Genomic DNA, 22,408 nt, shown 5'->3' on the forward strand with positions numbered 1-22,408 from the left:
TTCCTCTTCCCTCCCTTTGGCTTGCTCCCTTCGCTTTCTCCCTTTGTTCCATATCCTTCTTTCCGACTTGTCTCTTGGAGACTTTTGGCCACGCTGGACCCAAGTCTGGTCATGTTTTGGAAATTTTCAGAGGACTCGCTACTAAAGTGGGCAGACAGCAGGCAGTGACAGGCCCGGGGCTGACAGGCTCCCCCTCCCCTAGGGGGCGCTCGGCTGCCACACCCATCTGACATAGAACCTTTGTCACAATGCCCGCTACCGTGGTGAGGATGCGGGCACTCTGCGGGTGACAGGGACACAGCAGGACTTGGTGTCAGCTCAGCAATTTCTCAGTTCCCCAAAGAAGCTGAATTCTGCAAATTGCTGCTGTTGCTCTTGAAATGATGTCATCAGGTGGGTGTTTTGGTGTAATACACTGAAAACCAGAGCAGAAATGCTGAAATATTCCCATGGTATGCATGGTCTTAGGAGCAAAGCACCGTGACTCAGCCTAAGTAGATCTGCCGCTTATTCTTTTGTACTGCCAGCAGATTGTGGAAGTAGAGTATAAAACCCATCCTTATGGAGAGATCTTTGCATTTTAGGCTTAGTCGAAGTGTCGCAAGTAGCCGGGGTTTTTGATTGGGCCTAATCCATCAGGTCTGATGGCTTTCCTCCTCGTCTCCAGATGAATGTGGTAGAAAATATAAAGCAAGGAAACGTCCTTTGGCGTATTTTGTCTTGCCTTATTTCCTTGTCATCCTGTTCTCTGTCCCCGCCTCTCTCACTAAGCCCTCGTCTGGCTGCATGTCTCTTCTTTCCTCTCTCCTTTTCTCAAACTCTCCTGCTTCCTGGCTTTTGTCTTTCCATTCCTCCATTTCAGTCCTGCAGCCTGGCACTAGATATTCCTCTTCCCTCCCTTTGGCTTGCTCCCTTCGCCTTCTCCCTTTGTTCCATATCCTTCTTTCCGACTTGTCTCTTGGAGACTTTTGGCCATGCTGGACCCAAGTCTGGGGATGTTTTGGAAACTTTTCAGAGGCCTCGCTGCTGAGGGGGGAGACAGCAGGCAGTGACAGGCCCGGGGCTGACAGGCTCCCCCTCCCCTAGGGGCCGCTCGGCTGTCACACCCAGCTGACATAGAACCTTTGTCACAATGCCCGCTACCGTGGTGAGGATGCGGGCACTCTGCGGGTGACAGGGACACAGCAGGACTTGGTGTCAGCTCAGCAATTTCTCAGTTCCCCAAAGAAGCTGAATTCTGCAAATTGCTGCTGTTGCTCTTGAAATGATGTCATAAGGTGGCTGTTTTGGTGTAATACACTGAAAACCAGAACAGAAATGCTGAAATATTCCCATGGTATGCATGGTTTTAGGAGCAAAGCACCATGACTCAGCCTAAGGAGATCTGCCACTTATTCTTTTGTACTGCCAGCAGATTGTGGAAGTAGAGTATAAAACCCATCCTTATGGAGAGATCTTTGCATTTTAGGCTTAGTCTAAGTGTCTCAAGTAGCCGGTGTTTTTGATTGGGCCTAATCCATTCAGGTCTGATGGCTTTCCTCCTCGTCTCCAGATGAATGTGGTAGAAAATATAAAGCAAGGAAATGTCCTTTGGCCCAGCCTTGCCTTGCCTTATTTCCTTCTCATCCTGTTCTCTGTCCCAGCCTCTCTCACTAACCCCTCGTCTGGCTGCATGTCTCCTCTTTCCTCTCTCCTTTTCTCAAACTCTCCTGCTTCCTGGCTTTTGTCTTTCCATTCCTCCATTTCAGTCCTGCAGCCCGGCACTAGATTTTCCTCTTCCCTCCCTTTGGCTTGCTCCCTTCGCTTTCTCCCTTTGTTCCATATCCTTCTTTCCTACTTGTCTCTTGGAGACTTTTGGCCACGCTGGACCCAAGTCTGGGGATGTTTTGGAAACTTTTCAGAGGCCTCGCTGCTGAGGGGGGAGACAGTAGGCAGTGACAGGCCTGGGGTTGACTGGCTCCCCCTCCCCTAGGGGGCGCTCGGCTGCCACACCCAGCTGACATAGAACCTTTGTCACAATGCCCGCTACCGTGGTGAGGATGTGGGCACTCTGCGGGTGACAGGGACACAGCAGGACTTGGTGTCAGCTCAGCAATTTCTGAATTCTCCAAAGAAGCTGAATTCTGCAAATTGCTGCTGTTTCACTTGAAATGACGTCATCAGGTGGGTATTTTGGTGTAATACACTGAAAACCAGAGCAGAAATGCTGAAATATTCCCATGGTATGCATGGTCTTAGGAGCAAAGCACCGTAACTCAGCCTAAGGATATCAGCCACTTATTCTTTTGTACTGCCAGCAGATTGTGGGAGTATAAAAACTATCCTTATGCAGAGATCTTTGCATTTTAGGCTTAGTCTAAGTGTCGCAAGTAGCCGGGGTTTTTGATTGGGCCTAATCCATCAGGTCTGATGGCTTTCTTCCTCGTCTCCAGATGAATGTGGTAGAAAATATAAAGCAAGGAAACCTCCTTTCGTGTATTTTGTCTTGCCTTATTTCCTTCTCATTATTTTCTCTGTCCCAGCCTCTCTCACTAAACCCTCGTCTGGCTGCATGTCTCTTCTTTCCTCTCTCCTTTTCTCAAACTCTCCTGCTTCCTAGCTTTTGTCTTTCCATTCCTCCATTTCAGTCCGGCAGCCCAGCACTAGATTTTCCTCTTCCCTCCCTTTGGCTTGCTCCCTTCGCTTTCTCCCTTTGTTCCATATCCTTCTTTCCGACTTATCTCTTGGAGACTTTTGGCCACGCTGGACCCAAGACTGGGGATGTTTTGGAAACTTTTCAGAGGCCTCGCTGCTGACAGGGGGGACAGCAGGCAGTGACAGGCCCGGGGCTGACAGGCTCCCCCTCTGCTAGGGGGCGCTCGGCTGCCACACCCAGCTGACATAGAACCTTTGTCACAGTGCCCGCTACCTTGGTGAGGATGCGGGCACTCTGCGGGTGACAGGGACACAGCAGGACTTGGTGTCAGCTCAGCAATTTCTGAGTTCCCCAAAGAAGCTGAATTCTGCAAATTGCTGCTGTTGCTCTTGAAATGACGTCATCAGGTGGGTGTTTTGGTGTAATACACTGAAAACCAGAGCAGAAATGCTGAAATATTCCCATGGTATGCGTGGTCTTAGGAGCAAAGCACCGTGACTCAGCCTAAGGAGATCTGCCGCTTATTCTTTTGTACTGCCAGCAGATTGTGGAAGTAGAGTATAAAACCCATCCTTATGGAGAGATCTTTGCATTTTAGGCTTAGTCTAAGTGTCTCAAGTAGCCGGGGTTTTTGATTGGGCCTAATCCATCAGGTCTGATGGCTTTCCTCCTTGTCTCCAGATGAATGTGTTAGAAAATATAAAGCAAGGAAACGTCCTTTGGCGTATTTTGCCTTGCCTTATTTCCTTCTCATCCTGTTCTCTGTCCCACCCTCTCTCACTAACCCCTTGTCTGGCTGCATGTCTCTTCTTTCCTCTCTCCTTTTCTCAAACTCTCCTGCTTCCTGGCTTTTGTCTTTCCATTCCTCCATTTCAGTCCTGCAGCCCGGCACTAGATTTTCCTCTTCCCTCCCTTTGGCTTGCTCCCTTCGCTTTCTCCCTTTGTTCCATATCCTTCTTTCCGACTTGTCTCTTGGAGACTTTTGGCCACGCAGGACCCAAGTCTGGGGATGTTTTGCAAACTTTTCAGAGGCCTCGCTGCTGAGGGGGGAGACAGCAGGCAGTGACAGGCCCGGGGCTGACAGGCTCCCCCTCCCCTAGGGGGCGCTCGGCTGCCACACCCAGCTGACATAGAACCTTTGTCACAATGCCCGCTACCGTGGTGAGGATGCGGGCACTCTGCGGGTGACAGGGACACAGCAGGACTTGGTGTCAGCTCAGCAATTTCTCAGTTCCCCAAAGAAGCTGAATTCTGCAAATTGCTGCTGTTGCTCTTGAAATGACGTCATCAGGTGGGTGTTTTGGTGTAATACACTGAAAACCAGAGCAGAAATGCTGAAATATTCCCATGGTATGGATGGTCTTAGGAGCAAAGCACCGTGACTCAGCCTAAGTAGATCTGCCGCTTATTCTTTTGTACTGCCAGCAGATTGTGGAAGTAGAGTACAAAACCCATCCTTATGGAGAGATCTTTGCATTTTAGGCTTAGTCTAAGTGTCTCAAGTAGCCGGGGTTTTTGATTGGGCCTAATCCATCAGGTCTGATGGCTTTCCTCCTCGTCTCCAGATGAATGTGGTAGAAAATATAAAGCAAGGAAACGTCCTTTGGCGTATTTTGTCTTGCCTTATTTCCTTCTCATCCTGTTCTCTGTGCCAGCCTCTCTCACTAAGCCCTCGTCTGGCTGCATGTCTCTTCTTTCCTCTCTCCTTTTCTCAAACTCTCCTGCTTCCTGGCTTTTGTCTTTCCATTCCTCCATTTCGGTCCGGCATCCCAGCACTAGATTTTCCTCTTCCCTCCCTGTGGCTTGCTCCCTTTGCTTTCTCTCTTTGTTCCATATCCTTCTTTCCTACTTGTCTCTTGGAGACTTTTGGCCACGCTGGACCCAAGTCTGGGGATGTTTTGGAAACTTTTCAGAGGCCTCGCTGCTGAGGGGGGAGACAGCAGGCAGTGACAGGCCCGGGGCTGACAGGCTCCCCCTCCCCTAGGGGGCGCTCGGCTGCCACACCCATCTGACATAGAACCTTTGTCACAATGCCCGCTACCCTGGTGAGGATGCGGGCACTCTGCGGGTGACAGGGACACAGCAGGACTTGGTGTCAGCTCAGCAATTTCTCAGTTCCCCAAAGAAGCTGAATTCTGCAAATTGCTGCTGTTGCTCTTGAAATGATGTCATCAGGTGGGTGTTTTGGTGTAATACACTGAAAACCAGAACAGAAATGCTGAAATATTCCCATGGTATGCGTGGTCTTAGGAGCAAAGCACCGTGACTCAGCCTAAGTAGATCTGCCGCTTATTCTTTTGTACTGCCAGCAGATTGTGGAAGTAGAGTATAAAACCCATCCTTATAGAGAGATCTTTGCATTTTAGGCGTAGTCTAAGTGTCTCAAGTAGCCGGGGTTTTTGATTGAGCCTAATCCATCAGGTCTGATGGCTTTCCTCCTTGTCTCCAGATGAATGTGGTAGAAAATATAAAGCAAGGAAACGTCCTTTGGCGTATTTTGCCTTGCCTTATTTCCTTCTCATCCTGTTCTCTGTGCCAGCCTCTCTCACTAACCCCTCGTCTGGCTGCATGTCTCTTCTTTCCTCTCTCCTTTTCTCAAACTCTCCTGCTTCCTAGCTTTTGTCTTTCCATTCCTCCATTTCAGTCCGGCAGCCCAGCACTAGATTTTCCTCTTCCCTCCCTTTGGCTTGCTCCCTTCGCTTTCTCCCTTTGTTCCATATCCTTCTTTCCGACTTATCTCTTGGAGACTTTTGGCCACGCTGGACCCAAGACTGGGGATGTTTTGGAAACTTTTCAGAGGCCTCGCTGCTGACAGGGGGGACAGCAGGCAGTGACAGGCCCGGGGCTGACAGGCTCCCCCTCTGCTAGGGGGCGCTCGGCTGCCACACCCAGCTGACATAGAACCTTTGTCACAATGCCCGCTACCGTGGTGAGGATGCTGGCACTCTGCGGGTGACAGGGACACAGCAGGACTTGGTGTCAGCTCAGCAATTTCTCAGTTCCCCAAAGAAGCTGAATTCTGCAAATTGCTGCTGTTGCTCTTGAAATGACGTCATCAGGTGGGTGTTTTGGTGTAATACACTGAAAACCAGAGCAGAAATGCTGAAATATTCCCATGGTATGGATGGTCTTAGGAGCAAAGCACCGTGACTCAGCCTAAGTAGATCTGCCGCTTATTCTTTTGTACTGCCAGCAGATTGTGGAAGTAGAGTACAAAAACCATCCTTATGGAGAGATCTTTGCATTTTAGGCTTAGTCTAAGTGTCTCAAGTAGCCGGGGTTTTTGATTTGGCTTAATCCATCAGGTCTGATGGCTTTCCTCCTTGTCTCCAGATGAATGTGGTAGAAAATATAAAGCAAGGAAACGTCCTTTGGCGTATTTTGCCTTGCCTTATTTCCTTCTCATCCTGTTCTCTGTGCCAGCCTCTCTCACTAACCCCTCGTCTGGCTGCATGTCTCTTCTTTCCTCTCTCCTTTTCTCAAACTCTCCTGCTTCCTGGCTTTTGTCTTTCCATTCCTCCATTTCAGTCCTGCAGCCTGGCACTAGATTTTCCTCTTCCCTCCCTTTGGCTTGCTCCCTTCGCTTTCTCCCTTTGTTCCATATCCTTCTTTCCGACTTGTCTCTTGGAGACTTTTGGCCACGCTGGACCCAAGTCTGGGGATGTTTTGGAAACTTTTCAGAGGCCTCGCTGCTGAGGGGGGAGACAGCAGGCAGTGACAGGCCCGGGGCTGACAGGCTCCCCCTCCCCTAGGGGGCGCTCGGCTGCCACACCCATCTGACATAGAACCTTTGTCACAATGCCCGCTACCCTGGTGAGGATGCGGGCACTCTGCGGGTGACAGGGACACAGCAGGACTTGGTGTCAGCTCAGCAATTTCTCAGTTCCCCAAAGAAGCTGAATTCTGCAAATTGCTGCTGTTGCTCTTGAAATGATGTCATCAGGTGGGTGTTTTGGTGTAATACACTGAAAACCAGAGCAGAAATGCTGAAATATTCCCATGGTATGCATGGTCTTAGGAGCAAAGGACCGTGACTCAGCCTAAGTAGATCTGCCGCTTATTCTTTTGTACTGCCAGCAGATTGTGGAAGTAGAGTATAAAACCCATCCTTATGGAGAGATCTTTGCATTTTAGGCGTAGTCTAAGTGTCTCAAGTAGCCGGGGTTTTTGATTGAGCCTAATCCATCAGGTCTGATGGCTTTCCTCCTTGTCTCCAGATGAATGTGGTAGAAAATATAAAGCAAGGAAACGTCCTTTGGCGTATTTTGCCTTGCCTTATTTCCTTCTCATCCTGTTCTCTGTCCCAGCCTGTCTCACTAACCCCTCGTCTGGCTGCATGTCTCTTCTTTCCTCTCTCCTTTTCTCAAACTCTCCTGCTTCCTGGCTTTTGTCTTTCCATTCCTCCATTTCAGTCCTGCAGCCCAGCACTAGATTTTCCTCTTCCCTCCCTGTGGCTTGCTCCCTTTGCTTTCTCTCTTTGTTCCATATCCTTTTTACCGACTTGTCTCTTGGAGACTTTTGGCCACGCTGGACCCAAGTCTGGGGATGTTTTGGAAACTTTTCAGAGGCCTCGCTGCTGAGGGGGGAGACAGCAGGCAGTGACAGGCCCGGGGCTGACAGGCTCCCCCTCCCCTAGGGGGCGCTCGGCTGCCACACCCAGCTGACATAGAACCTTTGTCACAATGCCCGCTACCGTGGTGAGGATGCGGGCGCTCTGCGGGTGACAGGGACACAGCAGGACTTGGTGTCAGCTCAGCAATTTCTGAGTTCCCCAAAGAAGCTGAATTCTGCAAATTGCTGCTGTTGCTCTTGAAATGACGTCATCAGGTGGGTGTTTTGGTGTAATACACTGAAAACCAGAGCAGAAATGCTGAAATATTCTCATGGTATGCATGGTCCTAGGAGCAAAGCACCGTGACTCAGCCTAAGGAGATCTGCCGCTTATTCTTTTGTACTGCCAGCAGATTGTGGAAGTAGAGTATAAAACCCATCCTTATGGAGAGATCTTTGCAGTTTAGGCTTAGTCTAAGTGTCTCAAGTAGCCGGGGTTTTTGATTGGGCCTAATCCATCAGGTCTGATGGCTTTCCTCCTCGTCTCCAGATGAATGTGGTAGAAAATATAAAGCAAGGAAACGTCCTTTGGCCCAGCCTTGCCTTGCCTTATTGCCTTCTCATCCTGTTCTCTGTCCCAGCCTCTCTCACTAACCCCTCATCTGGCTGCATGTCTCCTCTTTCCTGTCTCCATTTCTCAAACTCTCCTGCTTCCTGGCTTTTGTCTTTCCATTCCTCCATTTCAGTCCTGCAGCCCAGCACTAGATATTCCTCTTCCCTCCCTTTGGCTTGCTCCCTTCGCTTTCTCCCTTTGTTCCATATCCTTCTTTCCGACTTGTCTCTTGGAGACTTTTGGCCACGCTGGACCCAAGTCTGGTCATGTTTTGGAAATTTTCAGAGGACTCGCTACTAAAGTGGGCAGACAGCAGGCAGTGACAGGCCCGGGGCTGACAGGCTCCCCCTCCCCTAGGGGGCGCTCGGCTGCCACACCCATCTGACATAGAACCTTTGTCACAATGCCCGCTACCGTGGTGAGGATGCGGGCACTCTGCGGGTGACAGGGACACAGCAGGACTTGGTGTCAGCTCAGCAATTTCTCAGTTCCCCAAAGAAGCTGAATTCTGCAAATTGCTGCTGTTGCTCTTGAAATGATGTCATCAGGTGGGTGTTTTGGTGTAATACACTGAAAACCAGAGCAGAAATGCTGAAATATTCCCATGGTATGCATGGTCTTAGGAGCAAAGCACCGTGACTCAGCCTAAGTAGATCTGCCGCTTATTCTTTTGTACTGCCAGCAGATTGTGGAAGTAGAGTATAAAACCCATCCTTATGGAGAGATCTTTGCATTTTAGGCTTAGTCTAAGTGTCTCAAGTAGCCGGGGTTTTTGATTGGGCCTAATCCATCAGGTCTGATGGCTTTCCTCCTCGTCTCCAGATGAATGTGGTAGAAAATATAAAGCAAGGAAACGTCCTTTGGCGTATTTTGTCTTGCCTTATTTCCTTCTCATCCTGTTCTCTGTCCCCGCCTCTCTCACTAAGCCCTCGTCTGGCTGCATGTCTCTTCTTTCCTCTCTCCTTTTCTCAAACTCTCCTGCTTCCTGGCTTTTGTCTTTCCATTCCTCCATTTCAGTCCTGCAGCCTGGCACTAGATATTCCTCTTCCCTCCCTTTGGCTTGCTCCCTTCGCCTTCTCCCTTTGTTCCATATCCTTCTTTCCGACTTGTCTCTTGGAGACTTTTGGCCATGCTGGACCCAAGTCTGGGGATGTTTTGGAAACTTTTCAGAGGCCTCGCTGCTGAGGGGGGAGACAGCAGGCAGTGACAGGCCCGGGGCTGACAGGCTCCCCCTCCCCTAGGGGCCGCTCGGCTGTCACACCCAGCTGACATAGAACCTTTGTCACAATGCCCGCTACCGTGGTGAGGATGCGGGCACTCTGCGGGTGACAGGGACACAGCAGGACTTGGTGTCAGCTCAGCAATTTCTCAGTTCCCCAAAGAAGCTGAATTCTGCAAATTGCTGCTGTTGCTCTTGAAATGATGTCATAAGGTGGCTGTTTTGGTGTAATACACTGAAAACCAGAACAGAAATGCTGAAATATTCCCATGGTATGCATGGTTTTAGGAGCAAAGCACCATGACTCAGCCTAAGGAGATCTGCCACTTATTCTTTTGTACTGCCAGCAGATTGTGGAAGTAGAGTATAAAACCCATCCTTATGGAGAGATCTTTGCATTTTAGGCTTAGTCTAAGTGTCTCAAGTAGCCGGTGTTTTTGATTGGGCCTAATCCATTCAGGTCTGATGGCTTTCCTCCTCGTCTCCAGATGAATGTGGTAGAAAATATAAAGCAAGGAAATGTCCTTTGGCCCAGCCTTGCCTTGCCTTATTTCCTTCTCATCCTGTTCTCTGTCCCAGCCTCTCTCACTAACCCCTCGTCTGGCTGCATGTCTCCTCTTTCCTCTCTCCTTTTCTCAAACTCTCCTGCTTCCTGGCTTTTGTCTTTCCATTCCTCCATTTCAGTCCTGCAGCCCGGCACTAGATTTTCCTCTTCCCTCCCTTTGGCTTGCTCCCTTCGCTTTCTCCCTTTGTTCCATATCCTTCTTTCCTACTTGTCTCTTGGAGACTTTTGGCCACGCTGGACCCAAGTCTGGGGATGTTTTGGAAACTTTTCAGAGGCCTCGCTGCTGAGGGGGGAGACAGTAGGCAGTGACAGGCCTGGGGTTGACTGGCTCCCCCTCCCCTAGGGGGCGCTCGGCTGCCACACCCAGCTGACATAGAACCTTTGTCACAATGCCCGCTACCGTGGTGAGGATGTGGGCACTCTGCGGGTGACAGGGACACAGCAGGACTTGGTGTCAGCTCAGCAATTTCTGAATTCTCCAAAGAAGCTGAATTCTGCAAATTGCTGCTGTTTCACTTGAAATGACGTCATCAGGTGGGTATTTTGGTGTAATACACTGAAAACCAGAGCAGAAATGCTGAAATATTCCCATGGTATGCATGGTCTTAGGAGCAAAGCACCGTAACTCAGCCTAAGGATATCAGCCACTTATTCTTTTGTACTGCCAGCAGATTGTGGGAGTATAAAAACTATCCTTATGCAGAGATCTTTGCATTTTAGGCTTAGTCTAAGTGTCGCAAGTAGCCGGGGTTTTTGATTGGGCCTAATCCATCAGGTCTGATGGCTTTCCTCCTCGTCTCCAGATGAATGTGGTAGAAAATATAAAGCAAGGAAACCTCCTTTCGTGTATTTTGTCTTGCCTTATTTCCTTCTCATTATTTTCTCTGTCCCAGCCTCTCTCACTAAACCCTCGTCTGGCTGCATGTCTCTTCTTTCCTCTCTCCTTTTCTCAAACTCTCCTGCTTCCTAGCTTTTGTCTTTCCATTCCTCCATTTCAGTCCGGCAGCCCAGCACTAGATTTTCCTCTTCCCTCCCTTTGGCTTGCTCCCTTCGCTTTCTCCCTTTGTTCCATATCCTTCTTTCCGACTTATCTCTTGGAGACTTTTGGCCACGCTGGACCCAAGACTGGGGATGTTTTGGAAACTTTTCAGAGGCCTCGCTGCTGACAGGGGGGACAGCAGGCAGTGACAGGCCCGGGGCTGACAGGCTCCCCCTCTGCTAGGGGGCGCTCGGCTGCCACACCCAGCTGACATAGAACCTTTGTCACAGTGCCCGCTACCTTGGTGAGGATGCGGGCACTCTGCGGGTGACAGGGACACAGCAGGACTTGGTGTCAGCTCAGCAATTTCTGAGTTCCCCAAAGAAGCTGAATTCTGCAAATTGCTGCTGTTGCTCTTGAAATGACGTCATCAGGTGGGTGTTTTGGTGTAATACACTGAAAACCAGAGCAGAAATGCTGAAATATTCCCATGGTATGCGTGGTCTTAGGAGCAAAGCACCGTGACTCAGCCTAAGGAGATCTGCCGCTTATTCTTTTGTACTGCCAGCAGATTGTGGAAGTAGAGTATAAAACCCATCCTTATGGAGAGATCTTTGCATTTTAGGCTTAGTCTAACTGTCGCAAGTAGCCGGGGTTTTTGATTGGGCCTAATCCATCAGGTCTGATGGCTTTCCTCCTCGTCTCCAGATGAATGTGGTAGGAAATATAAAGCAAGGAAACGTCCTTTGGCGTATTTTGTCTGGCCTTATTTCCTTCTCATCCTGTTCTCTGTGCCAGCCTCTCTCACTAACCCCTCGTCTGGCTGCATGTCTCTTCTTTCCTCTCTCCTTTTCTCAAACTCTCCTGCTTCCTGGCTTTTGTCTTTCCATTCCTCCATTTCAGTCCGGCAGCCCAGCACTAGATTTTCCTCTTCCCTCCCTGTGGCTTGCTCCCTTTGCTTTCTCCCTTTGTTCCATATCCTTCTTTCCGACTTGTCTCTTGGAGACTTTTGGCCACGCTGGACCCAAGTCTGGGGATGTTTTGGAAACTTTTCAGAGGCCTCGCTGCTGAGGGGGGAGACAGCAGGCAGTGACAGGCCCGGGGCTGACAGGCTCCCCCTCCCCTAGGGGGCGCTCAGCTGCCACACCCAGCTGACATAGAACCTTTGTCACAATGCCCGCTACCCTGGTGAGGATGCGGGCACTCTGCGGGTGACAGGGACACAGCAGGACTTGGTGTCAGCTCAGCAATTTCTGAGTTCTCCAAAGAAGCTGAATTCTGCAAATTGCTGCTGTTGCTGTTGCAATGATGTCATCAGGTGGGTGTTTTGGTGTAATACACTGAAAACCAGAGCAGAAATGCTGAAATATTCCCATGGTATGCATGGTATTAGGAGCAAAGCACCGTGACTCAGCCTAAGTAGATCTGCCGCTTATTCTTTTGTACTGCCAGCAGATTGTGGAAGTAGAGTATAAAACCCATCCTTATGGAGAGATCTTTGCATTTTAGGCTTAGTCTAAGTGTCTCAAGTAGCCGGGGTTTTTGATTGGGCCTAATCCATCAGGTCTGATGGCTTTCCTCCTCGTCTCCAGATGAATGTGGTAGAAAATATAAAGCAAGGAAACGTCCTTTGGCCTAGCCTTGCCTTGCCTTATTTCCTTCTCATCCTATTCTCTGTCCCACCCTCTCTCACTGACCCCTCGTCTGGCTGCATGTCTCCTCTTTCCTGTCTCCTTTTCTCAAACTCTCCTGCTTCCTGGCTTTTGTCTTTCCATTCCTCCATTTCAGTCCTGCAGCCCGGCACTAGATTTTCCTCTTCCCTCCCTTTGGCTTGCTCCCTTCGCTTTCTCCCTTTGTTCCATATCCTTCTTTCCGACTTGTCTCTTGGAGACTTTTGGCCACGCTGGACCCAAGTCTGGGGATGTTTTGGAAACTTTTCAGAGGCCTCGCTGCTGAGGGGGGAGACAGCAGGCAGTGACAGGCCCGGGGCTGACAGGCTCCCCCTCCCCTAGGGGGCGCTCGGCTGCCACACCCAGCCGACATAGAACCTTTGTCACAATGCCCGCTACCTTGGTGAGGATGTGGGCACTCTGCGGGTGACAGGGACACAGCAGGACTTGGTGTCAGCTCAGCAATTTCTGAGTTCCCCAAAGAAGCTGAATTCTGCAAATTGCTGCTGTTGCTGTTGCAATGATGTCATCAGGTGGGTGTTTTGGTGTAATACACTGAAAACCAGAGCAGAAATGCTGAAATATTCCCATGGTATTCATGGTATTAGGAGCAAAGCACCGTGACTCAGCCTAAGTAGATCTGCCGCTTATTCTTTTGTACTGCCAGCAGATTGTGGAAGTAGAGTATAAAACCCATCCTTATGGAGAGATCTTTGCATTTTAGGCTTAGTCTAAGTGTCTCAAGTAGCCGGGGTTTTTGATTGGGCCTAATCCATCAGGTCTGATGGCTTTCCTCCTCGTCTCCAGATGAATGTGGTAGAAAATATAAAGCAAGGAAACGTCCTTTGGCGTATTTTGTCTGGCCTTATTTCCTTCTCATCCTGTTCTCTGTGCCAGCCTCTCTCACTAACCCCTCGTCTGGCTGCATGTCTCTTCTTTCCTCTCTCCTTTTCTCAAACTCTCCTGCTTCCTGGCTTTTGTATTTCCATTCCTCCATTTCAGTCCGGCAGCCCAGCACTAGATTTTCCTCTTCCCTCCCTGTGGCTTGCTCCCTTTGCTTTCTCTCTTTGTTCCATATCCTTCTTTCCGACTTGTCTCTTGGAGACTTTTGGCCACGCTGGACCCAAGTCTGGGGATGTTTTGGAAACTTTTCAGAGGCCTCGCTGCTGAGGGGGGAGACAGCAGGCAGTGACAGGCCCGGGGCTGACAGGCTCCCCCTCCCCTAGGGGGCGCTCGGCTGCCACACCCAGCCGACATAGAACCTTTGTCACAATGCCCGCTACCTTGGTGAGGATGTGGGCACTCTGCGGGTGACAGGGACACAGCAGGACTTGGTGTCAGCTCAGCAATTTCTGAGTTCCCCAAAGAAGCTGAATTCTGCAAATTGCTGCTGTTGCTCTTGAAATGACGTCATCAGGTGGGTGTTTTTGTGTAATACACTGAAAACCAGAGCAGAAATGCTGAAATATTCCCATGGTATGCATGGTCTTAGGAGCAAAGCACCGTGACTCAGCCTAAGGAGATCTGCCGCTTATTCTTTTGTACTGCCAGCAGATTGTGGAAGTAGACTATAAAACCCATCCTTATGGAGAGATCTTTGCATTTTAGGCTTAGTCTAAGTGTCTCAAGTAGCCGGGGTTTTTGATTGGGCCTAATCCATCAGGTCTGATGGCTTTCCTCCTCGTCTCCAGATGAATGTGGTAGAAAATATTAAGCAAGGAAACGTCCTTTGGCCCAGCCTTGCTGTGCCTTATTTCCTTCTCATCCTGTTCTCTGTCCTGTTCTCTGTCTCACTAACCCCTCGTCTGGCTGCATGTCTCCTCTTTCCTGTCTCCTTTTCTCAAACTCTCCTGCTTCCTGGCTTTTGACTTTCCATTCCTCCATTTCAGTCCTGCAGCCCAGCACTAGATTTTCCTCTTCCCTCCCTTTGGCTTGATCCCTTCGCTTTCTCCCTTTGTTCCATATCCTTCTTTCCGACTTGTCTCTTGGAGACTTTTGGCCACGCTGGACCCAAGTCTGGGGATGTTTTGGAAACTTTTCAGAGGCCTCGCTGCTGACAGGGGGGAGACAGCAGGCAGTGACAGGCCCGGGGCTGACAGGCTCCCCCTCCCCTAGGGGGCGCTCGGCTGCCACACCCAGCTGACATAGAACGTTTGTCACAATGCCCGCTACCCTGGTGAGGATGCGGGCACTCTGCGGGTGACAGGGACACAGCAGGACTTGGTGTCAGCTCAGCAATTTCTCAGTTCCCCAAAGAAGCTGAATTCTGCAAATTGCTGCTGTTGCTGTTGCAATGATGTCATCAGGTGGGTGTTTTGGTGTAATACACTGAAAACCAGAGCAGAAATGCTGAAATATTCCCATGGTATGCATGGTCTTAGGAGCAAAGCACCGTGACTCAGCCTAAGTAGATCTGCCGCTTATTCTTTTGTACTGCTAGCAGATTGTGGAAGTAGAGTATAAAACCCATCCTTATGGAGAGATCTTTGCATTTTAGGCTTAGTCTAAGTGTCTCAAGTAGCCGGGGTTTTTGATTGGGCCTAATCCATCAGGTATGATGGCTTTCCTCCTCGTCTCCAGATGAATGTGGTAGAAAATATAAAGCAGGGAAACGTCCTTTGGCGTATTTTGTCTTGCCTTATTTCCTTCTCATCCTGTTCTCTGTGCCAGCCTCTCTCACTAAGCCCTCGTCTGGCTGCATGTCTCTTCTTTCCTCTCTTCTTTTCTCAAACTCTCCTGCTTCCTGGCTTTTGTCTTTCCATTCCTCCATTTCAGTCCGGCAGCCCGGCACTAGGTTTTCCTCTTCCCTCCCTGTGGCTTGCTCCCTTCGCTTTCTCCCTTTGTTCCATATCCTTCTTTCCGACTTGTCTCTTGGAGACTTTTGGCCATGCTGGACCCATGTCTGGGGATGTTTTGGAAACTTTTCAGGGGCCTCGCTGCTAAGGGGGGAGACAGCAGGCAGTGACAGGCCCCGGGCTGACAGGCTCCCCCTCCCCTAGGGGCGCTCGGCTGCCACACCTATCTGACATAGAACCTTTGTCACAATGCCCGCCACCGTGGTGAGGATGCGGGCACTCTGCGGGTGACAGGGACACAGCAGGACTTGGTGTCATCTCAGCAATTTCTGAATTCTCCAAAGAAGCTGAATTCTACAAATTGCTGCTGTTGCTCTTGAAATGACGTCATCAGGTGGGTGTTTTTGTATAATACACTGAAAACCAGAGCAGAAATGCTGAAGTATTCCCATGGTATGCATGGTCTTAGGAGCAAAGCACCGTGACTCAGCCTAAGGAGATCTGCCGCTTATTCTTTTGTACTGCCAGCAGATTGTGGAAGTAGAGTATAAAACCCATCCTTATGGAGAGATCTTTGCATTTTAGGCTTAGTCTAAGTGTCTCAAGTAGCCGGGGTTTTTGATTGGGCCTATTCCATCAGGTCTGATGGCTTTCCTCCTCGTCTCCAGATGAATGTGGTAGAAAATATAAAGCAAGGAAACGTCCTTTGGCCCAGCCTTGCCTTGCCTTATTTCCTTCTCATCCTGTTCTCTGTCCCACCCTCTCTCACTAAGCCCTCGTCTGGCTGCATGTCTCTTCTTTCCTCTCTACTTTTCTCAAACTCTCCTGCTTCCTGGCTTTTGTTTTTCAATTCCTCCATTTCAGTCCTGCAGCCCGGCACTAGATTTTCTTCTTCCCTCCCTTTGGCTTGATCCCTTCGCTTTCTCTCTTTGTTCCATATCCTTCTTTCCGACGTGTCTCTTGGAGACGTTTGGCCACGCTGGACCCAAGTCTGGGGATGTTTTGGAAACTTTTCAGAGGCCTCGCTGGTGACGGGGGGACAGCAGGCAGTGACAGGCCCGGGGCTGACAGGCTCCCCCTCCCCTAGGGGGCGCTCGGCTGCCACACCCAGCTGACATAGAACCTTTGTCACAATGCCCGCTACCGTGGTGAGGATGCGGGCACTCTGCGGGTGACAGGGACACAGCAGGACTTGGTGTCAGCTCAGCAAGTTCTCAGTTCCCCAAAGAAGCTGAATTCTGCAAATTGCTGCTGTTGCTCTTGAAATGATGTCATCAGGTGGGTGTTTTGGTGTAATACACTGAAAACCAGAGCAGAAATGCTGAAGTATTCCCATGGTATTCATGGTCTTAGGAGCAAAGCACCGTGACTCAGCCTAAGTAGATCTGCCGCTTATTCTTTTGTACTGGCAGCAGATTGTGGAAGTAGAGTATAAAACCCATCCTTATGGAGAGATCTTTGCATTTTAGGCTTAGTCTAAGTGTCTCAAGTAGCCGGGGTTTTTGATTGGGCCTAATCCATCAGGTCTGATGGCTTTCCTCCTCGTCTCCAGATGAATGTGGTAGAAAATATAAAGCAGGGAAACGTCCTTTGGCGTATTTTGTCTTGCCTTATTTCCTTCTCATCCTGTTCTCTGTGCGAGCCTCTCTCACTAAGCCCTCGTCTGGCTGCATGTCTCTTCTTTCCTGTCTTCTTTTCTCAAACTCTCCTGCTTCCTGGCTTTTGTCTTTCCATTCCTCCATTTCAGTCCGGCAGCCCGGCACTAGGTTTTCCTCTTCCCTCCCTGTGGCTTGCTCCCTTCGCTTTCTCCCTTTGTTCCATATCCTTCTTTCCGACTTGTCTCTTGGAGACTTTTGGCCATGCTGGACCCATGTCTGGGGATGTTTTGGAAACTTTTCAGGGGCCTCGCTGCTAAGGGGGGAGACAGCAGGCAGTGACAGGCCCCGGGCTGACAGGCTCCCCCTCCCCTAGGGGCGCTCGGCTGCCACACCTATCTGACATAGAACCTTTGTCACAATGCCCGCCACCGTGGTGAGGATGCGGGCACTCTGCGGGTGACAGCGACACAGCAGGACTTGCTTTTCAGCTCAGCAAGTTCTCAGTTCCCCAAAGAAGCTGAATTCTGCAAATTGCTGCTGTTGCTCTTGAAATGACGTCATCAGGTGGTTGTTTTGTTGTAATACACTGAAAACGAGAGCAGAAATGCTAGAAGTATTCCCATGGTACGCATGGTCTCTGCACAAAACCACCGTGACTCAGCCTAAGTAGATCTGCCGCTTATTCTTTTGTACTGCCAGCAGATTGTGGAAGTAGTGTATAAAAACCATCCTTATAGAGATCTTTGCATTTTAGGCTTAGTCTAAGTGTCTCAAGTAGCCGGGGTTTTTGATTGGGCCTAATCCATCAGGTCTGATGGCTTTCCTGCTCGTCTCCAGATGAATGTGGTAGAAAATATAAAGCAAGGAAATGTCCTTTGGCCCAGCCTTGCCTTGCCTTATTTCCTTCTCATCCTGTTCTCTGTCCCAGCCTCTCTCACTAAGCCCTCGTCTGGCTGCATGTCTCTTCTTTCCTCTCTCCTTTTCTCAAACTCTCCTGCTTCCTGGCTTTTGTCTTTCCACTCCTCCATTTCAGTCCTGCAGCCCGGCACTAGATTTTCTTCTTCCCTCCCTTTGGCTTGCTCCCTTCACTTTCTCCCTTTGTTCCATATCCTTCTTTCCGACTTGTCTCTTGGAGACGTTTGGCCACGCTGGACCCAAGTCTGGGGATGTTTTGGCAACTTTTCAGAGGCCTCCCTGCTGAGGGGGGAGACAGCAGGCAGTGACAGGCCCGGGGCTGACAGGCTCCCCCTCCCCTAGGGAGCGCTCGGCTGCCACACCCAGCTGACATAGAACCTTTGTCACAATGCCCGCTACCGTGGTGAGGATGCGGGCACTCTGCGGGTCACAGGGACACAGCAGGACTTGGTGTCAGCTCAGCAAGTTCTCAGTTCCCCAAAGAAGCTGAATTCTGCAAATTGCTGTTGTTGTTCTTGAAATGACGTCATGAGGTGGGTGTTTTGGTGTAATACACTGAAAACCAGAGCAGAAATGCTGAAATATTCCCATGGTATGCATGGTCTTAGGAGCAAAGCACCGTGACTCAGCCTAAGGAGATCTGCCGCTTATTCTTTTGTACTGCCAGCAGATTGTGGAAGTAGAGTATAAAACCCATCCTTATGGAGAGATCTTTGCATTTTAGGCTTAGTCTAAGTGTCTCAAGTAGCCGGGGTTTTTGATTGGGCCTAATCCATCAGGTCTGATGGCTTTCCTCCTCGTCTCCAGATGAATGTGGTAGAAAATATAAAGCAAGGAAACGTCCTTTGGCGTATTTTGTCTTGCCTTATTTCCTTCTCATCCTGTTCTCTGTGCCAGCCTCTCTCACTAAGCCCTCGTCTGGCTGCATGTCTCTTCTTTCCTCTCTCCTTTTCTCAAACTCTCCTGCTTCCTGCCTTTTGTCTTTCCATTCCTCCATTTCAGTCCGGCAGCCCGGCACTAGGTTTTCCTCTTCCCTCCCTGTGGCTTGCTCCCTTTGCTTTCTCTCTTTGTTCCATATCCTTCTTTCCGACTTGGAGACTTTTGGCCACGCTGGACCCAAGTCTGGGGATGTTTTGGAAACTTTTCAGGGGCCTCGCTGCTAAGGGGGGAGACAGCAGGCAGTGACAGGCCCCGGGCTGACAGGCTCCCCCTCCCCTAGGGGCGCTCGGCTGCCACACCTATCTGACATAGAACCTTTGTCACAATGCCCGCCACCGTGGTGAGGATGCGGGCACTCTGCGGGTGACAGGGACACAGCAGGACTTGGTGTCAGCTCAGCAATTTCTGAATTCTCCAAAGAAGCTGAATTCTACAAATTGCTGCTGTTGCTCTTGAAATGACGTCATCAGGTGGGTGTTTTTGTATAATACACTGAAAACCAGAGCAGAAATGCTGAAGTATTCCCATGGTATGCATGGTCTTAGGAGCAAAGCACCGTGACTCAGCCTAAGGAGATCTGCCGCTTATTCTTTTGTACTGCCAGCAGATTGTGGAAGTAGAGTATAAAACCCATCCTTATGGAGAGATCTTTGCATTTTAGGCTTAGTCTAAGTGTCTCAAGTAGCCGGGGTTTTTGATTGGGCCTATTCCATCAGGTCTGATGGCTTTCCTCCTCGTCTCCAGATGAATGTGGTAGAAAATATAAAGCAAGGAAACGTCCTTTGGCCCAGCCTTGCCTTGCCTTATTTCCTTCTCATCCTGTTCTCTGTCCCAGCCTCTCTCACTAAGCCCTCGTCTGGCTGCATGTCTCTTCTTTCCTCTCTACTTTTCTCAAACTCTCCTGCTTCCTGGCTTTTGTCTTTCAATTCCTCCATTTCAGTCCTGCAGCCCGGCACTAGATTTTCTTCTTCCCTCCCTTTGGCTTGATCCCTTCGCTTTCTCTCTTTGTTCCATATCCTTCTTTCCGACGTGTCTCTTGGAGACGTTTGGCCACGCTGGACCCAAGTCTGGGGATGTTTTGGAAACTTTTCAGAGGCCTCGCTGGTGACGGGGGGACAGCAGGCAGTGAAAGGCCCGGGGCTGACAGAATCCCCCTCTCCTAGGGGGCGCTCGGCTGCCACACCCAGCTGACATAGAACCTTTGTCACAATGCCCGCTACCGTGGTGAGGATGCGGGCACTCTGCGGGTGACAGCGACACAGCAGGACTTGCTTTTCAGCTCAGCAAGTTCTCAGTTCCCCAAAGAAGCTGAATTCTGCAAATTGCTGCTGTTGCTCTTGAAATGACGTCATCAGGTGGTTGTTTTGGTGTAATACACTGAAAACCAGAGCAGAAATGCTGAAGTATTCCCATGGTACGCATGGTCTCTGCACAAAACCACGGTGACTCAGCCTAAGTAGATCTGCCGCTTATTCTTTTGTACTGCCAGCAGATTGTGGAAGTAGTGTATAAAAACCATCCTTATGGAGATCTTTGCATTTTAGGCTTAGTCTAAGTGTCTCAAGTAGCCGGGGTTTTTGATTGGGCCTAATCCATCAGGTCTGATGGCTTTCCTGCTCGTCTCCAGATGAATGTGGTAGAAAATATAAAGCAAGGAAATGTCCTTTGGCCCAGCCTTGCCTTGCCTTATTTCCTTCTCATCCTGTTCTCTGTCCCAGCCTCTCTCACTAAGCCCTCGTCTGGCTGCATGTCTCTTCTTTCCTCTCTCCTTTTCTCAAACTCTCCTGCTTCCTGCCTTTTGTCTTTCCACTCCTCCATTTCAGTCCTGCAGCCCAGCACTAGATTTTACTCTTCCCTCCCTTTGGCTTGCTCCCTTCACTTTCTCCCTTTGTTCCATATCCTTCTTTCCGACTTGTCTCTTGGAGACTTTTGGCCACGCTGGACCCAAGTCTGGGGATGTTTTGGCAACTTTTCAGAGGCCTCGCTGCTGAGGGGGGAGACAGCAGGCAGTGACAGGCCCGGGGCTGACAGGCTCCCCCTCCCCTAGGGAGCGCTCGGCTGCCACACCCAGCTGACATAGAACCTTTGTCACAATGCCCGCTACCGTGGTGAGGATGCGGGCACTCTGCGGGTCACAGGGACACAGCAGGACTTGGTGTCAGCTCAGCAAGTTCTCAGTTCCCCAAAGAAGCTGAATTCTGCAAATTGCTGTTGTTGTTCTTGAAATGACGTCATGAGGTGGGTGTTTTGGTGTAATACACTGAAAACCAGAGCAGAAATGCTGAAATATTCCCATGGTATGCATGGTCTTAGGAGCAAAGCACCGTGACTCAGCCTAAGTAGATCTGCCGCTTATTCTTTTGTACTGCCAGCAGATTGTGGAAGTAGAGTATAAAACCCATCCTTATGGAGAGATCTTTGCATTTTAGGCTTAGTCTAAGTGTCTCAAGTAGCCGGGGTTTTTGATTGGGCCTAATCCATCAGGTCTGATGGCTTTCCTCCTCGTCTCCAGATGAATGTGGTAGAAAATATAAAGCAAGGAAACGTCCTTTGGCGTATTTTGTCTTGCCTTATTTCCTTCTCATCCTGTTCTCTGTGCCAGCCTCTCTCACTAAGCCCTCGTCTGGCTGCATGTCTCTTCTTTCCTCTCTCCTTTTCTCAAACTCTCCTGCTTCCTGGCTTTTGTCTTTCCATTCCTCCATTTCAGTCCGGCAGCCCGGCACTAGGTTTTCCTCTTCCCTCCCTGTGGCTTGCTCCCTTTGCTTTCTCTCTTTGTTCCATATCCTTCTTTCCGACTTGGAGACTTTTGGCCACGCTGGACCCAAGTCTGGGGATGTTTTGGAAACTTTTCAGAGGCCTTGCTGGTGACAGGGGGGACAGCAGGCAGTGACAGGCCCGGGGCTGACAGGCTCCCCCTCCCCTAGGGGGCGCTCGGCTGCCACACCCAGCTGACATAGAACCTTTGTCACAATGCCCGCTACCGTGGTGAGGATGTGGGCACTCTGCGGGTGACAGGGACACAGCAGGACTTGGTGTCAGCTCAGCAATTTCTCAGTTCCCCAAAGAAGCTGAATTCTGCAAATTGCTGCTGTTGCTCTTGAAATGACGTCATCAGGTGGGTGTTTTTGTGTAATACACTGAAAACCAGAGCAGAAATGCTGAAATATTCCCATGGTATGCATGGTCTTAGGAGCAAAGCACCGTGACTCAGCCTAAGGAGATCTGCCGCTTATTCTTTTGTACTGCCAGCAGATTGTGGAAGTAGACTATAAAACCCATCCTTATGGAGAGATCTTTGCATTTTAGGCTTAGTCTAAGTGTCTCAAGTAGCCGGGGTTTTTGATTGGGCCTAATCCATCAGGTCTGATGGCTTTCCTCCTCGTCTCCAGATGAATGTGGTAGAAAATATTAAGCAAGGAAACGTCCTTTGGCCCAGCCTTGCTGTGCCTTATTTCCTTCTCATCCTGTTCTCTGTGCCAGCCTGTCTCACTAAGCCCTCGTCTGGCTGCATGTCTCCTCTTTCCTGTCTCCTTTTCTCAAACTCTCCTGCTTCCTGGCTTTTGTCTTTCCATTCCTCCATTTCAGTCCTGCAGCCCGGCACTAGATTTTCCTCTTCCCTCCCTTTGGCTTACTCCCTTCGCTTTCTCCCTTTGTTCCATATCCTTCTTTCCGACTTGTCTCTTGGAGACTTTTGGCCATGCTGGACCCATGTCTGGGGATGTTTTGGAAACTTTTCAGGGGCCTCGCTGCTAAGGGGGGAGACAGCAGGCAGTGACAGGCCCCGGGCTGACAGGCTCCCCCTCCCCTAGGGGCGCTCGGCTGCCACACCTATCTGACATAGAACCTTTGTCACAATGCCCGCCACCGTGGTGAGGATGCGGGCACTCTGCGGGTGACAGGGACACAGCAGGACTTGGTGTCATCTCAGC

Source organism: Patagioenas fasciata, chromosome 11 (genome assembly GCF_037038585.1).
Source record: "Patagioenas fasciata isolate bPatFas1 chromosome 11, bPatFas1.hap1, whole genome shotgun sequence".
NCBI lineage: Eukaryota > Metazoa > Chordata > Aves > Columbiformes > Columbidae > Patagioenas > Patagioenas fasciata.